Here is an 18097-nt window from a genome sequence, read left to right as displayed (position 1 = left end):
TTTTTCAGGGCACAGACTGTACAAGTCTGCCCAGCAGTATTTCCCGCCTCCCAACCACCAGTCCCGCCTCCCATCACCGGCTCTGGCCCAGACCGTATAAGTCTGCCCTTCACTATCCTCACCTCCCAACCACCAACCCCTCTTCCCCCCACCTGCTCCGCCACCCAATTTTAGCTAAGCTTCTGAGGATCCATTCCTTCTGCACAGGATTCCTTTATGCATATCCCACACGTGTTTGAATTCCGTTACCGTTTTCTTAATTTTTTTTTCCAGGTTCGCCAGTCCGTCTGCCTCTTCTTGTCTCCCTTTGTAGGCTTCACTTCCTCTCCTACATTCATCTCTGATTTTTATCTTTTGTTTTCAACTTTTTTTCCATTTATTTTTCTGCCTATCTGCTCAGATTTAATTAATTCTTACTATTCAGTCTACAGTCTTTCTGTTTACTACATCTACCTGCAACTTTCTATCTCCCTCACTCTAGCCCTCCTATTTTTATCCTATGATTCCTCAGTTTTTTAATGCTAACACTCCCCTTTCACCCTCCTTCCAGCATCTTCCCCCTCTCTCTCTTCTCCTCTATCCAGCACCTCCTTTCTTTCTCTCTCTTCCCCTCTGTACCGCACCTCTTCTCTCCCTTTTCCATCCAGTATCTCAACTCGGATTTCCATCCAGTATTTCCCCATCACTCTGCTTTCCCCCCACGCCCAGCATCTCCCTGTTTCTTTCACCCTGTCGGCATTTCTCCTTTCTCCTTATGCCATGTCCAGCATCCTCCCTCTGTCCCTATTCCCCTCTAATGTCTAGCATCTCCCTTTTGTCTTCTGACTCCTTTATATCTAGTATTTCCTGACATTCTACCCCCCCCCCCCCATGTCCAGCATCCCCCTTCTGTGCACCTATCACCCCCTGTCCCTTTTTTACTTCTTACCCAGTCTAGCATCTCTTCTCTTTCCCCTCCTCTTCTAAGCCAGAATCTTCTCCCATCTTATTCCAGTACCACCTCTCTTCTTCATCCCAATTCAACATCTCCCTTCTGTCACCCTACTCCCCCCCCCCCCCCCATGTCCACCATCTACTCTTCTCTCCTGGGCAAGCATATTCCCTTTCTTTCCATCCTTCCAGGATCCAGCATTTTCTCTTTCTCTCTCTCTCTCTCTCTCTCCCAACTTTTGTCCAGCATCTTCCCTTCGTCTCCCTTCTCCCATGTTCAGCATCTTGCCTCTGTCTCCCTATCTCACCATAAGCCCATCATCACCCCTTTGGTTTTTCTACTCCACATAGGACACAGGGTTCAGCATTCCCATTTGTATCCCTCTGTCCTATGTGCCCCTATCTCCCCCCCCACCATGTCCACAATCCCCCACCCCACCCCTTTTCAATATTTAATTTCTCCCTCCATAAGCCATTATCTTCCTTCTCCATTGTAAATCATCATTTGATTGTGTGGCCATCGCCAACATCCCCCACCCCCCACCATGCATAAACATATCCGCTTTCTTTTCCCCCAGACCTCCTCGATCTAGAATCTGCACTTCTCTTTTAGCCCTGATCCAGAATCGCACCTGTCCTCTCCTCTCTCTTTCCTCTGTCACTGCTGCTTTCTGCGATGTGCAGCAGCGGCAATACAGCAGAGAGAGATGCGCAGAGCCTTTCATCTTGCCTGTACTGCTACACACTCTGCACCCTCTAAAGTCACTTCTTCTTTTTGAGGGATGGGACCAGCAACAGAACTGGCAGGGTGTGTAGCAGTGTGCAGGCAATATGAAAGGCTCCGTGGATCTCTCTGCTTTATTTCCAGTGCTGCACATCGTAGAAACCAGCAGTGGCAGAGGAAACAGAGGGGACAAGACAGGTGGAAAGCAGCAGAGGACCTGCATCCGCAAGAACTGAGGTGGCAAAACATGTTTTTGGGATGACACTTGGCACCTCTTGCCACCCAGTAGCGAGGCCTATGTTTTCAAAGCAGATGGATGCCTCTAAATGCCTCCCTCTCCTGCAAACAGGCGTTGCCTCTCCCCCCTGCTACCTGTAGGTGTCTGCCCCCCCCCCCCCCCACCACCACGTGATCACAGCAGCCATTTTGAGAGTAGAGCTGACTAGGGGCAGTGCCTGAGGCGGCTCTAAGGGGGGGGGGGGCAAGAGGCTCTCCCCCCCACACACACACACACTACAGAGCCCTGAGCCTCAGTGGGACTTCCCTGGTCCTACCTTGAAGGTCCCTGATGGCCTAGTGGCTTCTTTGGATGCAGGAAAGGACCCCACTCTTTCCTGCCTGCTGCTGCTACTCTTCCTGATGCTGCTGTGTTTTCAAAATGGCTGCTAAGACTTCCTGTGGTAGTCTCACGTATCTCAGCAGCCATTTTGAAAACATGGCGGCGCCGGGCACAGTAGCGGTAGCAGGCAGGAAATAGTGGGATTCTTTCCTGCCCCTGAAGAAACCACTAGACTACCAGGGCCCTTCAAGGTACGACCGAGGAGGGACCACTAAGGTTTTTTATTTGGGGGGGGGGGGGGGCTGTCGTGTGCGGGGGAGGGGAGAGCCTTTGGGTCCTCGAGCACTGATAGGTTGCCCATATGGTCAGTCTGTCCCTGGTCAGCTCTCAAAATGGCTGCTGTGATCTCTTGTGGGGGAGGCACCTACAGTTGGGCAGGGGGGAAGAGGCAACTCCTGCTTAGAGGGGAGGGAAGGAGATGAACAGGACAAAGCAAAAATTTTCAACTTCCACCAAACACACACGGTCAGTTTCTGGTGAAACTGAAACTAGGCATAAAAAGGATTTGGGGAGTTTTGGCACTGTAACTAAACGAAAACCAATTCTGTTGGCATCTACTGTAATTCAAGGGGCACAGGTTCAAATCCCATTGTATCTGTTAATTTTTTTCTTTTGGTTTTTTTTTTTTTGGGGGGGGTCTCCAGGGACATAAACGTAGATATCCAAATCCTGATTTTATAAGGCTGGGATATGGATGTGTAAAACTTTTAATTTAGCTTTATGTAAGGGGGTGTGGTCTGGGTGTATTTGGGGCAGGACTAGGGAGGGGTGAAAAAGAACATTGAACTCAGATTTAAGAAGGGGAAAGGATGTCTACGCCCAAAAAGATGGACCTTGGTATTTACACCTGGTTAGGGTTACCATATTTTGTCCCCTAAAAAGGACACATGCCCCGCCCCCTTTCACACCTGTGATGCCCTCACTCCGCCCCCTATTACATTTCCCCCTCCCCCCTGTCACACATCCCGTCACCCCCCTCTCCTTACCTTACTACTGCCCTGGTGGTCTAGTGACCTCTTCGGGGCAGGAAAGAGCCCCCTCTTTCCTGCCCGGAGCACTGCCCTACACGCATCCTTCCTGTTCGTGATCTCGGCATTGATTCAAAATGGCCACCGAGAGTTGAAGTCTCGCTAGGTCATGTCAAGTCTTGGTGGCCATTTTGAATCGGCGCCGAGATCACGAACAGGAAGGATGCATGCAGGGCAGCACTCCGGGCAGGAAAGAGGGGGCTCTTTCCTGCCCTGAAGATGGAAGAGGTCACTAGACCCCCAGGGCACTAGTAAGTAAGGGGAGGGGAGGCTAGCAATCTGCCTGTTTGTCCGGATTTCTGGACAAACCGGCAGGCTGGCGGGTGCCCGTTTGTCCAGAAATCCGGACAAACTGGCAGATTGGCAAAATCCGCCTGGTTGCCCGAACATGTCCTCAAAAAGAGGACATGTCCGGGTAAATCTGGACATATGGTAACCCTACACCTGGTAAGCAGCACATCCAGGTTACAGACAGGTGCTCCAACCAGTGTTGCCAGGTGGAAAATTTTTTTCCCACCCAATCCAGCACAAAAACCGCCCAAAAACCGCCCAAACTCAAACCCCGCCCCTGACACCCCCACCCCCGCGTCATCACCCCCGCCCCCGCCGTCACCGCCTCCCCCGTCACCGACCCCGCCTCCCCCGTCATTGGCCCCGCCTCCCACGTCACTAACCCCGCCCAAAACGTCACTAACCCCGCCCAAAACGTCACTAACCCTGCCCCCCCGCGGCCGAAAAAACCGCCCTGAAGCCCAAAAAGCAGCCCAAAAAACCGCAACCTGCCGCGGGCAAAAATTTCCCGCGGCGGGTCGCAGAAAACCGCCCAATTGGGCGGTAAAACCGCCCACCTGGCAACACTGGCTCCAACTGATGATATTTTTACAGATCTCTAATGCTCCCCCCTTGCAGTGCAGACAAAGGCTGTGGTAGAATCCAGCCAATGGGAAGGCTTCTAGTCTCTGGAAGTAGGGGCTGAGCTGCAGTAGCTGTAGCTGGGGGGAAGCTGAAGTCTAGAATCCAGCCAATGGGAAGGCTTCTAGTCACTGAAAGGCGGGACTGAGCTGCAGGAGCTGTGTCTCTGGGGGAAACTGAAGTCTAGAAACCAGCCAATGGGAAGGCTTCTAGTCTCTGCAAGTAGGGGCTGAGCTGCAGTAGCTGTAGCTGGGGGGAAGCTGAAGTCTAGAATCCAGCCAATGGGAAGGCTTCTAGTCACTGAAAGGCGGAACTGAGCTGCAGGAGCTGTGTCTCTGGGGGAAACTGAAGTCTAGAAACCAGCCAATGGGAAGGCTTCTAATCTCTGGAAGGGGGAGGGGGGTTGAGGCTGAGCTGCAGGAGCTTTGGCTGGGGTAAACTGTAGAATCCAGCCAATGGGAAGGCTTCTAGTCTCTGGGGGTGGGGCTGAGCTGCAGTAGCTGTTGGGGGAAGCTGCACAGACTTGTTTTTTCAGTTGGCACTGGCAGAGGAGCACTGGGCAACAGCCTGGAAGGTTGTGTGTGATGGTGTCTGACATAGGAGCCAACTTTTCAAAATGATTCTCTTTCTCCCTCCACTTGCCACCACCAGAAATAGTCACAATTGACAACACTTCGTTCCCCATTGACAATAATCTGAAAATTCTATGTATAATTATAGACAAACATTTAATATTTGATACTCAAGTTTCCTCAGTAATCACAAAATCTTTCAGGTCTCTTTGGAAACTAAAAAGGATCAGACAGACCCTATTTCTCATCACAAACATTCAGACTGTCCCAATTCGATTATTGTAATGCCATATATGCTGGCTGTATGGCGTACCTGTTGAAAAAACTCCAAACAGCTCAAAACACTGCAGCCAGGGTCATATACAAAATCTCTCGTTTTGAAAGTGCCTCCCCTTTATTAATCAAATTACACTGGCTTCCCATTAAAAAGTGAGAATCACCTTCAAATTATGTACAGTACCTTTATCTTTCAAATCCTAAATGGCACAGCTCCAGACTATATGGTACCATTAATAAACTTACCTCAAAGAAACACTAAATATGAGGCAAGAAACACTCTCAGACTACACCTCCCAAACTGCAAAAAAGTTATCTACAAAACTGTCCACTCTGCAGCCTTCACTTACCTAGGAACCAAATGGTGGAACTCCTTACCACCCAAAATCAGATTCCGCAAAATCCTCAAATCGTTCCTATTCAAACAAACCCTCACAAACAACAACCATATCTCAAATAACTAATTATCACCTGAATTGGTTATGTACAATTTCTCATTCATAATAGATTTTCTAAATGTTAATATCCACAGTTATCCCAATATGTTTATGATACTGGATTGTAAAATTGGATTCTTACAACAAATTACTTTCTTATGCATTTATTCTTTGTTTTGTATCCTATACTGTTTATTTTAACTCAAACTTATTTGGGTTAATGTGGGATATAAATGTCAGAAATAAATACATTCTAAAGATTTTTTCTACCTTTCACCATGTCTGCTTCTTCAGTTTCCTTCCTTTGAACCTAGCATTCAGATAAAACAATAACAACAGAGCAATACCAAATCAAAAATGAATGGTGTGCAAATTGCGTCTACTGTCTAAAGACAGTACTGCCTGGGACAGGGAAATACTCAGCCTACCTGAATGTAACTCACCTTCAGCTACTACTGAAAAAGGTGTGAGCAAAATCTAAAGAAATAAATAAGTAGTTTGCAGGGTACAAGTGTAAAAACTTGGGCCACAGCATTTCTTATCATCGGCTGTGGGAGACGGTGAGACTGCCAGCTGTGCTGGTTGGTCCTAAGTTCAAAAGTGGGGAACTGAGGAACTGAGTTGGATTCCCTCTTCAGGCACAGGCAGCTCCTTGTGACTCTGGGCAAGTCACTTAACCCTCCATTGCCCCATGTAAGCCGCATTGAGCCTGCCATGAGTGGAAAAGCACGGGTATAAATGTAACAAAATTAAAAATATTGACTAACCATAGCTGCAGATAGTGGTGGTGAATCTTCTGTCAGGACAGAATCAATTTTTTTATGAGCAAAAGAGCATTATAAAGGAAGTGGCACTGCGAGGCCAAGAGTGGCTCCACCATTCGCCAAGAACTGAACTAGAAACCTCAAGACGTTAACTAAAATGGAAAATATCAGAGATGTGCATTTCCAAAAACGGACACATTCCAATGATGAATTCAGAATAAACACAGTTTAATTGTTCAGCCACCCTTACAATTCACCTTTGGGTTTAAAAAGCAAAACCATGTGCATGCAAGGGCTGGATAAGTGAATTAAAACAAAGTTTAAAGTAAATGCTTAATATGTAATACTTGGGACAATTGAATACTGGTAGGATTCTTTATCAGTGAAGATTTCAGTTGTAGTTTATTATATTTTTTGTGATGTGTTATTTTTTTCTTAGGGGGCTGTTTTGTCAAGGGTTATTTTGTTAGGGTGTGAAATGTCAAGGGTTATTTTCTTACAAGGCTGTTTTGTCAGGGCTTTTTTGTCAGGGCTATTATGACTGGGTGCCAACAAAAACATATATTTAACCCGGTGATCCTGGTGACAACCTGAAAAATATAAATCAAACACAAAGGATCAGTTCTTATGGGAAAGCAGAGAAAGAATGTTATTAAAAAATAGAAGTTTATTGTGTAAATGAAAGTAATAATAAATTAATTGTAGTTTAATTATCACTTATTCACTTCTTTGAGTCATTTTATGTTACATACATTTCCACTCCTATTTTACAAATAGGACAGCAAGGTTAGTTTTAAATATATGCAGCCTTACCTCCATTTTGGTGAGTTGCCTGAGGTATTCATTTTGGCTATTGTAAGGCAATCTTCTCACTCTTGAAGGGGGCTTACACTTGTAAGAGAGAAACAATCATTTCTCTCAGATTACAAAAATAAAATGACTGTAAAGTATTTCCTAATTACACAAATCTTTAAGCAAGAAGACCTTTATATACAGATAGGCAAGCAATCTGCTAGGTCCAAAGGAAGGAAACTGAAGAAGCAGACATGGTGAAAGGTAGAAAAAAATCTTTAGAATTGATTTATTTCTGACATTTATATCCCACATTATCCCAAATAAGTTTGAGTTCAATGTGGCTTACAATAAACAGTATAGGATTCATAACAAAGAATAATGCATAAGAAAGTAATTTGTTGTAAGAATCCAATTTTACAATCCAGTATCATAAACATATTGGGATAACTATGGATATTAACATTTAGAAAATCTATTATGAATGAGAAATTGTACATAACCAATTCAGGTGATAATTAGTTATTTGAGATATGGTTGTTGTTTGTGAGGGTTTGTTTGAATAGGAACGATTTGAGGATTTTGCGGAATCTGATTTTGGGTGGTAAGGAGTTCCACCATTTGGTTCCTAGGTAAGTGAAGGCTGCAGAGTGGACAGTTTTGTAGATCACTTTTTTGCAGTTTGGGAGGTGTAGTCTGAGAGTGTTTCTTGCCTCATATTTAGTGTTTCTTTGAGGTAAGTTTATTAATGGTACCATATAGTCTGGAGCTGTGCCATTTAGGATTTGAAAGATAAAGGTACATAATTTGAAGGTGATTCTCGCTTTGATGGGAAGCCAGTGTAATTTGATTAATAAAGAGGAGGCACTTTCAAAACGAGAGATTTTGTATATGACCCTGGCTGCAGTGTTTTGAGCTGTTTGGAGTTTTTTCAACAGGTACGCCATACAGCCAGCATATATGGCATTACAATAATCAAATTGGGATAGTGTTAATGATTGTTCCAATAGTCTGAATGTTTCTGACGAGAAATAGGGTCTGATCCTTTTTAGTTTCCAAAGAGACATGAAAGATTTTGTGATTACTGAGGAAACTTGAGTATCAAATATTAAATGTTTGTCTGTAATTATACCTAGAATTTTCAGATTATAGTCAATGGGGATCGAAGTGTTGTCAATTGTGAAACTGTTGTAGTTGTTTTGGTCAAATAGGTTGGTAATGACCATGAATTTAGTTTTTTCTTTATTTACTACTACTACTACTACTAAACATTTCTAGAGCGCTACTAGGGTTACGCAGCGCTGTACAAATTAATAATTAAGGACGGTCCCTGCTCAGAAGAGCTTACAATCTATTTAGCTTTAGTTTGGATTTTGAGGCCCAGGTTTCCATCAAATTTAAACCAACTTTTGCCTTTTGTAAGATGTCTTTAATGTTCTTTTTGAAGGTTATGTATAAGGTAACATCATCAACATCTACTATAATAAAACTCACCCTCAACATTCTGAAGACAACGTTCTGAAGTCACTCAGTCACTCCCTGAAGGGTTCGTCAGTTCATGGTGGTGAAGTCACAACACTGACCATGTCTCTCTGCCCCGCCCTCGCATGATGGGCCAATCAGAAAAAACACCCTCAACGTTCTGAAACACAAAGGACCATCACAAAACCGTTCCCAGGCAACACTAGGCAACGTAAGACGGACCAATCAGAGGAAACTACGTGACAATAAGGGAGGAGCATTCACCAGCAGAACGGCTCATTATCTGTGCAGCACGGAGAGCACAGAACCACCACTGGAATGAGAGAAGAATATTCCTGTTGTGGGTATGTGCAAAAATAGACCGGGGGGGGGGGGGGGGGGGATTTTTAAATGCCTAATGCCGGTACTGAAGAGTGCCAGAGGGCCTATAGCACAGACTATATTTGGGTTCGCTTGACGTGGAGTCGGTGGAGCCGGAGAACAGCGTGCCCCTCACCATCTGGGACGTGGGTGAACAGGACAAGCTGCAGCCCAGCTGGAACGATTACCCACGACCCAGCCAGCAGCAAACAGCGACCAAGGAAGGGGGAGGAGTAGGGAAACACGCGGAGCGTGTTTCCCTACTCCTTCCCTGCCTAGGAATCGCTGGAGACTGGCTGCCAAACTAACGAAACAACCACCCACCGACACACCACCTCCATCATTCAAAAGGCATCCACTCTTTCTTCAACAGAAATGCAAACTAATAATACAAAACAAACAAAGAATACCCGGTTTCTCAGGCGGCTGCAGGTAACTCCGCACCCCCTTCCTCTTTTCCTTTTGTCGAAGCGGCCAAGGACGTGCCCAACCATCCCCAGCCTCAGGCAAGCTGTCTCTCACCTTGGGGATTCCCCGAGCACCCCGAAAAAGACGGCGCAGCTTCCCGCAGCGCATGTTCCAGCATTCCCCTGCAGCCGGCCTGAAATGGACCGAACCTACCAGATCACCCCCCGATGGCCCGAGACCGTGCTCCTCTCCCTTCCGCCAACTTAAAACAACCATCCCCTTCCTCAGGCAAGCCGTCTCCCACCTCCAGGATGCCCAGAACCCCAGCCCAACGGAAAAAGACGACGCTGCTTCCCACAGCACATTTCTTTTCCAGCGTTCCCCTACAGCAGCCCTGAAACGGCCAAAAAATATCGACAGACCAAGAACGTGCTCCTCTACCTTCCGCCCATCTAAAACAACACTGCTGCCTCAGCACAACACACAAAAAAAAAAACCCGGAAAAAACAATCCACCACTCAGCAAAGGCTGACCCCCCTACAACCACATTTACATTTCACCAACAGAAAGACCCCCCTCCACAAACCTCCTTGACAGACAAAACCACACACACACAATACAACAGAAACACACCCTCAAAGCCACACACCAATCCATCCCACTTTGCCAGCACAGCACAGCACATCCCCCAACCCCCAAGCAAAAAACAAAACAAAAAAAAGACACACATCAACAACCTGCACACACACCGCACCCTCACACACTCACACACACACACACAAAATAACTCTGTGACACATACACACACAACAAAAAACACATGCTAGCGCCCATTTCATTGGTTTCGGAAACGGGCCTTTTTTACTAGTACATGAATGTTTTGAATCCTGCTGTTTCTAGTCTGTTACCTAGTGGCAACTTCATTACATAGCGATAGTGGAGAGCCCTGAGGGACGTCACAGTCCGGTGACCAAGGAGAGGATAAGGTTCCTTTCATTTTCACTTTGCAAGATCTCGATTTCAGGAATCCTTGAATCCATTTGTGGATTGTGCCACATGTTCTAAAGTTGTCTAGTTTGTTTAGTAGGATATTATGATCTACTACATCGAATGCGCTAGACATATCGAACTGCATTATTAAGATCTTAGACCCTATGCTAATTTCTTTTCTGAGATTTGATACTAGGGTAGTAAGGACAGTCTCGGTGCTATAGCATGGTCAAGTTCATCAAGTTAAAATAACATTATGTTTTCCGGTTAAGTTTTTTTTCCCTGATGCAGTCCTTGTAGGTGACGAAACACAGCTGTGCCAGGTGTGATTTTAACTTGCTTAACCAATAAATTCTTCTAAAGATTTTATCCACATTTCACTGAGTCTGCTCCTACAGTTTCTTTCCTTTATATACAGAGACACCTATATAAAATATCACCCCATATGTAAAAGAGGGAGAGATGAAATAGTATGAAAACTATGGCTCACATAACCTAAGCTATGGACTCTATTAATCTATTATTTACCAGAAAACAGTTATCACAGACAAGTAATTTCATTGAATATAATCTCATTGTTCTGTGGAAATGAGACTAGAGGACTGAGGGGTGATCAGAGGAAGGACTGGAGGGGTTTGGTAATTAGAGGAAATAGCAGAGACCAGGGCCGCCGAGGGGGTGGGCAGGTGGGGCAAAATTCCCCGGGCCCTGGCCTCCAAGGGGGGCCTGGGGTCAGGCCGCCGGCACTGTAGTCCCCGATCTCACCTGCCTGCCTCCTCGGCTCCGGGCCCCATGCATTCGAAGCTGCAGTCTCATATCGCCTCCCTTCGGCCTTCCCTCCCTGTGTCCGGCCCTCGTGGAAACCGGAAGTTACATCAGACGAAGGCAGGACACGGAGGGAAGGCCAGAAGAGAGGCGATCTGCGACTGCCGCTTTGAATGCAGGGGGCCCGGAGCCATGGAGGCAGGCAGGTGAGACCGGGAACTGCAGCGGCGGGGGGCGGAGGCGAAGCGGCCTTGCCCCGGGCCCGGCCTAGTCTCTCAGCGGCCCTGGCAGAGACTCAGATTGGATGGGAGAAGGGGGACTTGGAGATAGAGATGGAGGCACAGAGTTTTAAAAATAATGGAAAGCCTGGCTCTGTATTTACTTTTTGCTTCTTTTATTCTGTTCTGTATATTAACATGTTTTGTTTTCTTAAATAATATTAATAGGAGCATTTTGTTTACGAAAGCACTGTTTATTTTACAGAAGCATCGTGGCTGATATTAAATAAAGCATGTAACATCTGCACAAGGAGCTGGGATGTAATTAAAGAGCATGGTGGTCCATCAGGAGAGTTTCATCATCAGCACATCTTTATTTCAAGTAAGTCCAACTCGGAATAAGGACGTCCTAGTCAGTACGTCACATATGCACATCCATTTCTCCTATATTTTAGGACAGGATCTGCTGACGTACAGCCTGTTCTAAAATACATGAGAAATGGACACGTATGTGGTGCTGACATCCTGCGTGAAAATCCATTTTACGGATTGAAAAACCTGGCACAACAAGGGACATTGGATGTCTTTGTGGCAGCACGGAAATATCCATGTTTTAAAACAGCCACACAGATGTTTATTCAGTGCAGATGAGTAGCCTAAAGGTTAGAGCAGGACCTCAGACTTAGAGGACCCAGGTTCAAACCCACTTCAGCGGTTTATGAATTTTCTTTTTCTTTTTTTAACTTAAGTTTACCTTGGGAGCTGTGAGCTACGCTGGGCATTTTCAGACTTGGTTTGATTGTAAACTGAGGTTACCTGTGACCTTGTCCCACCCACCCCTAGGTAAACTCCTTTTACATAGGGCAATCAAGAGACAAGTATCTTCATTACTGGTCAATCCTACTCCTTGTTATCCCCCATCACAGTTCACCTTTTCACACTTGTGAATCACATCAACATGACCTTCATTCAGTGCAATACATGCAGTGGCGTTCCTAGGGGCGCTGACACCCGGGGCGGTCGCTGATGCGCCCGCCCCCTGGGTGCAGCGCCCCGCCCCCCCCCAGTGCAGCGCGAACCCCCTCGTCACCCCCCCACCCCGGGTGCACGCCGCTGGTGGGGGGGGGGGGGGTGCCGCGCGCGCCGGTCAGCTTCTTTGTTTCCATGCTCCCTCTGCCCCGGAACAGGAAGTAACCTGTTCCGGGGCAAAGGGAGCATGGAAACAACGAAGCTGACCGGCGCGTGGCACCCCTCCCAGCGACGTGCACCCGGGGCGGGCCGCACCCACCCCCCCCCCCCCCCCCCCTTAGTACGCCACTGAATACATGTTCTGCTTTAATCCTAAAGCAAACTATCTGGAGCCTTAGAGCTTGTCATACCTGTCTCCAAATATCAGCTTTGAAAGATGAGCTCAACAAACTCAAGAAGGAATTAGCTACAGCTAAAAAAAAGCATCTGGGATTACTCAATTCCCAGCCAATTTACCACCACCACTGCCACAAACAACAGAGGAATAGGTGGGTCAGAGTAGGCTCTGGTAGACTAAGATGTGTGACACAGTGTTACGTCTGTGGCCGTGACCCCTCTCAGACTCACCTTATTTCCTGTGGTCAGCTTCTGAGCTGGCTTCTGTCTGTTCTTTCTGAGTTAGTTCTGTCTCTGTCTCTGTGTTGGCTGTATTAGATTGTTGGTGTGCTGTCTCCTGTTCCAGATTTCAGATCAGTCCAGTCCGGATCTTCCAGGCTGCCCGACCCTTAGTTGCCTGGTGATTGTTGCACCTGAGTCTCAGCTGCCTGCTGGGCTTATTAGCCATTTGGAACCTCTCTGCCTTTGCCTTTGCATTGCGTCTAAGGCCCTGGTATGTTAGTGCTTGTTGCTCTGCTGCCTAGTTTTGAATCCTTGCCTTGATTCTTGTCTGTTGTAGCCAGTCAGTGTGTAGTTAGATTAGGTTGTAGTTAGTTTGCTAGTCTTGTGTCTGGGCTTTAGTTTTGTGTTTAGTCCTTGTCTGTTTGTATCCTGCTGGCTGCTTTGCAGCTTTTAGTTCTGTGTCTTGTTAGTCAGTGTTTTGTTCCCTGTTTCAGTGGCTGCTTGCAGCTTCCAGTTTCTGTCCTCTAGCTTGTCCCTGCCTTGTGTTGTATTGTCTTGCCCAGTTTTCTGCCTCGCTGCCCATGTTCCTTCCTTTCCCCTCTGACACTCAGTCCCTGTGCTGCCTAGCTGTTATCCAGCTCCAGCCCTGTCCTGCAAAGTCCTGTCGGCCACCTGAAGCTGGGAGCTTAACTCCTGGTGGAAAGTGGCCAGGTACAGGTGAATCCTAACTGTTGTCAGTGTTCTGCCTTGCCCCTGGTGTGGGGTGGTTTTGCCTGCCACTGCCGCACCTCGGCAGTGGCCCAAGGGCTCACAAACCAGTTTCCAGCTTTGAGTACGTGACACACAGAAGCACTCACCTTCCCAACCTTTGCCCCTGTCAAATTATTTTGCTGTACTGCATCATTATGATGCTGAAAACAGAAGTACTGTGGTGGAACCAGAGGCAATGAAAGTAGCACAACCCAAGAAACATCCCCCAAACAATGACAGATTGGTGAAAAGCAGAAATCTCTTACTGCTTGGAGACGCCATTATCAGAGGCATTAACTTAGGAACACAATTCAAGGGTTCCAACCTAGTGAAGTGCCTATACTGATGTTGTAATTCACCTGGGGACAAATGTTCTGGCAAACAATAGCAACTTTATAGCACAGAGAGTGTTCCAGAAGCTTGGGGAGGGACTGAAATGTTTTGTTCGGACTGTGGCTTTTTTTGAAGTAATTCCCACGTGGGGAAAGGGAGAGGAAAGACTACGCAAAACAGTGGATTTTAATAAGTGGCTTGAGTCTTGGTGTAAAAAAAGAAGGTTTTAGATACATAGGAGCATGGGGTAATAAGTGGAAAAATCACAGGCTGTACTGTAACGATGGGCTACATCTTTCTATGACGAGAAAAAGGATCCTTGGGGACAAATTCAGACAGTATGTTTCTAGACATTTAAACTAGAAGGCGGGGGTGATAAAAGGAAACAAGGGAATTCAGATAGTCACCCCCCAGAATAAACATGATGGCAGATGGAAAGATCATCTAAATATAGAAACCACCTAAACTCACTATGCACATGGAAAGCAATGAGCACAAATGCTCGTAGTCTATGTGAAAAAAGTTCAAAACTTGCAAGCCCTGATGTTTGAAGAAAACTTGGATATTGTTGCTATTATGGAGACGTGGTTCAATGATTCATGTGACTATACCAGGCTATAATCTTCTTAGGAAGAATAGAGAGGGCCGAAGGGCTGGAGGAGTGGCTCTGTATGTGGATTGACCTGGAAAGAGAAGATGGAACCTGTATCCACACGGGGGTTATCTACAGACCTCCTGCACAAACGGAGAAGCTAGACAAGGATCTGATAGAAGATATTCAAAAGATTGGTATGAAAGGGGAGGTGCTACTGTTGGGAGATTTCAACTTGTCTGATGTGGATTGGAATGTCCCTTCTGCAGAATTGGAAAGAAGTAGGGAGATTGTAGTCGCCTGTTAACGTGCCTTGCTCAGACAAATTTGATGGAACCCACGAGGGAAGGGTCGATGCTGGATCTAGTGTTTCCAGTATCTGGGTGGGTGCCCACCTATGTAATAGTGATCATCACACGATATGGTTTGCTATAAGGGCAAAGGCAAGGTGGAGTGTGGATGTACTGGGTTGATAAAATGAGGGAATACCTGAAGAAGGAGCTGTGCATCCCACGGAATACACATTAGAATACTAATGAGCTCATTAGAATACTAATGAGCTCAGGAGGGGCGTGTCAAGATGGTGAATGCAACCCGCGGTTTGGGGAAACGCTCTTAGATCTCCGGAGCCTCTTTGTGGACATTTTGCTTCTTTTTCTTTTCTTTTTCTTTTGCTATCGCTAAACAAATGCCGCACACAAAGAGGAAAGGCGTGACGAGGATGGGAATCCTGCCTGCCTCATCTTCGACCCCACTCCAGTCGACTCTCGAGCGTTACCTAACCGCTGGATCCCAACTCGGAATGAGAGGGACGGGACCTGCGCTAGAGAGTCTGGGAGAAGAGGACTCTCTACGGGTCAATGAAACATCTTTATCCCCTCCCCCAGCTTTGAAAATACCTCCGCATCCAGCAGCGTTTGCAGCAAGAGAGGGAGATTCGAGCTCCACCGGAAGTGTGAGAAGCAAGAACCCTGAGCGGGACCTCGAGCAGCAACAGAAGCTCCTGGAACAAGCCTCCCCAGTATTGGGGGGGAACGTAGGAAGAGCAGCGGAGGTGAATCTGGAGACTATCTGGCAGGTATTGAAGAAAATGGAGGCTTCTTTTCAGGAGTCCCGAGGTGAGGTTACAATTTTAACCACTAAAGTTGGAGAACTTCAAGATTCAGTAGAGAAGATCCAAGTTGAACTCTCAGATAAAGTTAAAGATTTGCAGCAAAAATCAGAACAACTCATTGAGTTTAAGGCAACTGTTGTAAAAGACAAATTGTCTGTGCATAACAAATTAGAACAACTTGAGAATTACAACAGGCGCCTAAATTTAAGGGTTTTGAATTTCCCAAGACTCCCAGGGATATCATCTTTGGACATGTTTAAAAGATACTCCTTTGAGATATTGAAGTTACCCCAGGAAGGTTTTCCCCCTATAAACAAAATTTTTTATTTACCCCAAAAGAAAGGAAAGGATTTGGGTGAACCAGGTGGTCTAGGAGAGAAAAGTTTGGATTTGGCAAATATATCTGAAATATTAGAACAAACTTTGGATATTAATACGGAGCGAAGGACTTTATTAATTTCATTTACCTTTGAGCAAGATCTTAATGCAATTTTACGTCTTTACTTTCGGAACTCTGCTACTCTATTTGCGGGTGCCAAGGTTTGGATGTTTCAAGATGTAACTAAATCTACTCAACAGAGAAGAAAGTCTTTTCTGGAACTGAAACAAAAAACTTTGGACTTGGGAGGATCTTTTCTACTGGCCTATCCATGTAAATGTATAGTTCGGTTAGGTTCAACAAAGTATGTTTTTTTCACGGCTGACCAGTTGAGAGTCTTCTTAGATTCTAAAAAGCTTGACAAAATATGAGATTGGGATTTGCATCTGTTCTTCTTTAAAAATTGAATATAATTAACTTCTCTATTATTTTTGCCTCCCCCCCCCCCCCCCCTTATCACATGTGGTCTAAGGAAGCAAATTACTTGAATGCTATGGACTAATAGTTTAGTGGATACTGATGGTAAATAGGTGGGAATATTTTCTTTTGGTTTTTTTTTTTTTTTTTACTTGATTTGTATCCATTTACTTTATATAACATTATGATGCTGAGTTTCAAGACAATGTAATAAACTGCTTGTCAATTTAATTTGAAAATAATAAAATAAAATAAAAAATAAAAAAAAAGAATACTAATGAGCTCATTGTAATACATTTGCATGGGGTTCTCGGTGGCTGCTAACGGCACTTGTTAGAGCCACGGAAACCCCTTTGTGCATTACTAGCTATTTGATCGCTTGCTGTAGACTGGCTAGAGCCAGTCTAATGCAAATGTTAATAGCATGGTAAGCTTTATGCGTCTGGCCCATAGATCTTTTTCTTGGGTGCTGACTGCCAAGGTGGACCCTAGCATCAGGTAACTGATTCGGATTATTCTTCCCAATGTGCTACGCTTCTTTGGATCCATTCCTCCTTTGGGTTTATCTCGCGCCAGTGGCGTATCTACATGGGGCCTCGAGGGCCAAGGCCCCCGCATTCCTCTCTCAGGACCCTCTACTCTGGTGGCCAGTCAGGTGCCTGATTTAGGCACCACGTTAAGAAAATTCAATTTGCTGCTGCTGCTGCTTTAAGCGACATGTCTTGCATGTTCCAGGCAATGCTAGCAGCTACCCTTGTGGCCCCCACATACCGGCTCCTGCCCTCATGTGACTCAGAAGAACGTCACAGCATCTGTGCTGAGCCTCAGCACTTACCTCCTTGAGAGATTCGCGGCGCGAAGATCCCTGCCCCCCACAGCACGATCGGATGCACGCACGCACGCACGCCTCGTGCCTCACTGCTGCCCTACTGGCTGCTCACCTGCCTCGCGTTGCGCCTCAGTTCCCGCCTCAGGGGTCTCACACTTCGCGCCAAAATCAGACCCGTTGATCATCATCTGACTGAGACGGACGAGGAGGAGTGGAGCACTGAAGAGCGGGAAGCCACCATCCGCTGCCTGACTATCTGTTTGAAGGAAGCCTCTCCCTTGAGGTGCAATTTGATAGAGCCTGCCTGCCCCTGCCTAGCTGTTGAAGAAGCCTCTCCCTTGCTGTACCACTCCGTGAGCAGGCATCTCAGTGTTCGGGCACACGAGGGATCAGAGCCTGAATCAGGGGTGCGAGGATGGCTGAGAACCGGGGCAGCTGCATTTCTGGCCTTCTCTTTGGCTCCATTACTCAGGTGCTCCAGTAAACAGGGTTGAAGAGGTTGCTATATTTGTGCTCTTCTGGCTGGAGAAAGCTGTGAAAAGTTATCAGCCCCCCCCCCCCCCCCCCCCCCCCCCCGTAATTTATAGGTTTTTTTTTTTTTTACTTTCACTTTGGACGTCTCTCACCGTCTCCTATAGAGAACCATACCAGCAACCAGCTCCCACCCTAACTGCTTTCTCCAACCAAGGATCTTACCCTGGCCTCCTTGCTGTTGTATTACTTGGCCAAGCCTCTCCAGACCAGTAGTCCTCCAGGCTGCACCACTGTGACTGCCTGCCTGCTGTCTACTCCAGAGAATTTTTTTTATTTTAGTTACAT

This window comes from Microcaecilia unicolor, chromosome 2 (genome assembly GCF_901765095.1).
Source record: "Microcaecilia unicolor chromosome 2, aMicUni1.1, whole genome shotgun sequence".
NCBI classification, from domain to species: domain Eukaryota; kingdom Metazoa; phylum Chordata; class Amphibia; order Gymnophiona; family Siphonopidae; genus Microcaecilia; species Microcaecilia unicolor.
This window is presented reverse-complemented; position numbering follows the sequence as displayed.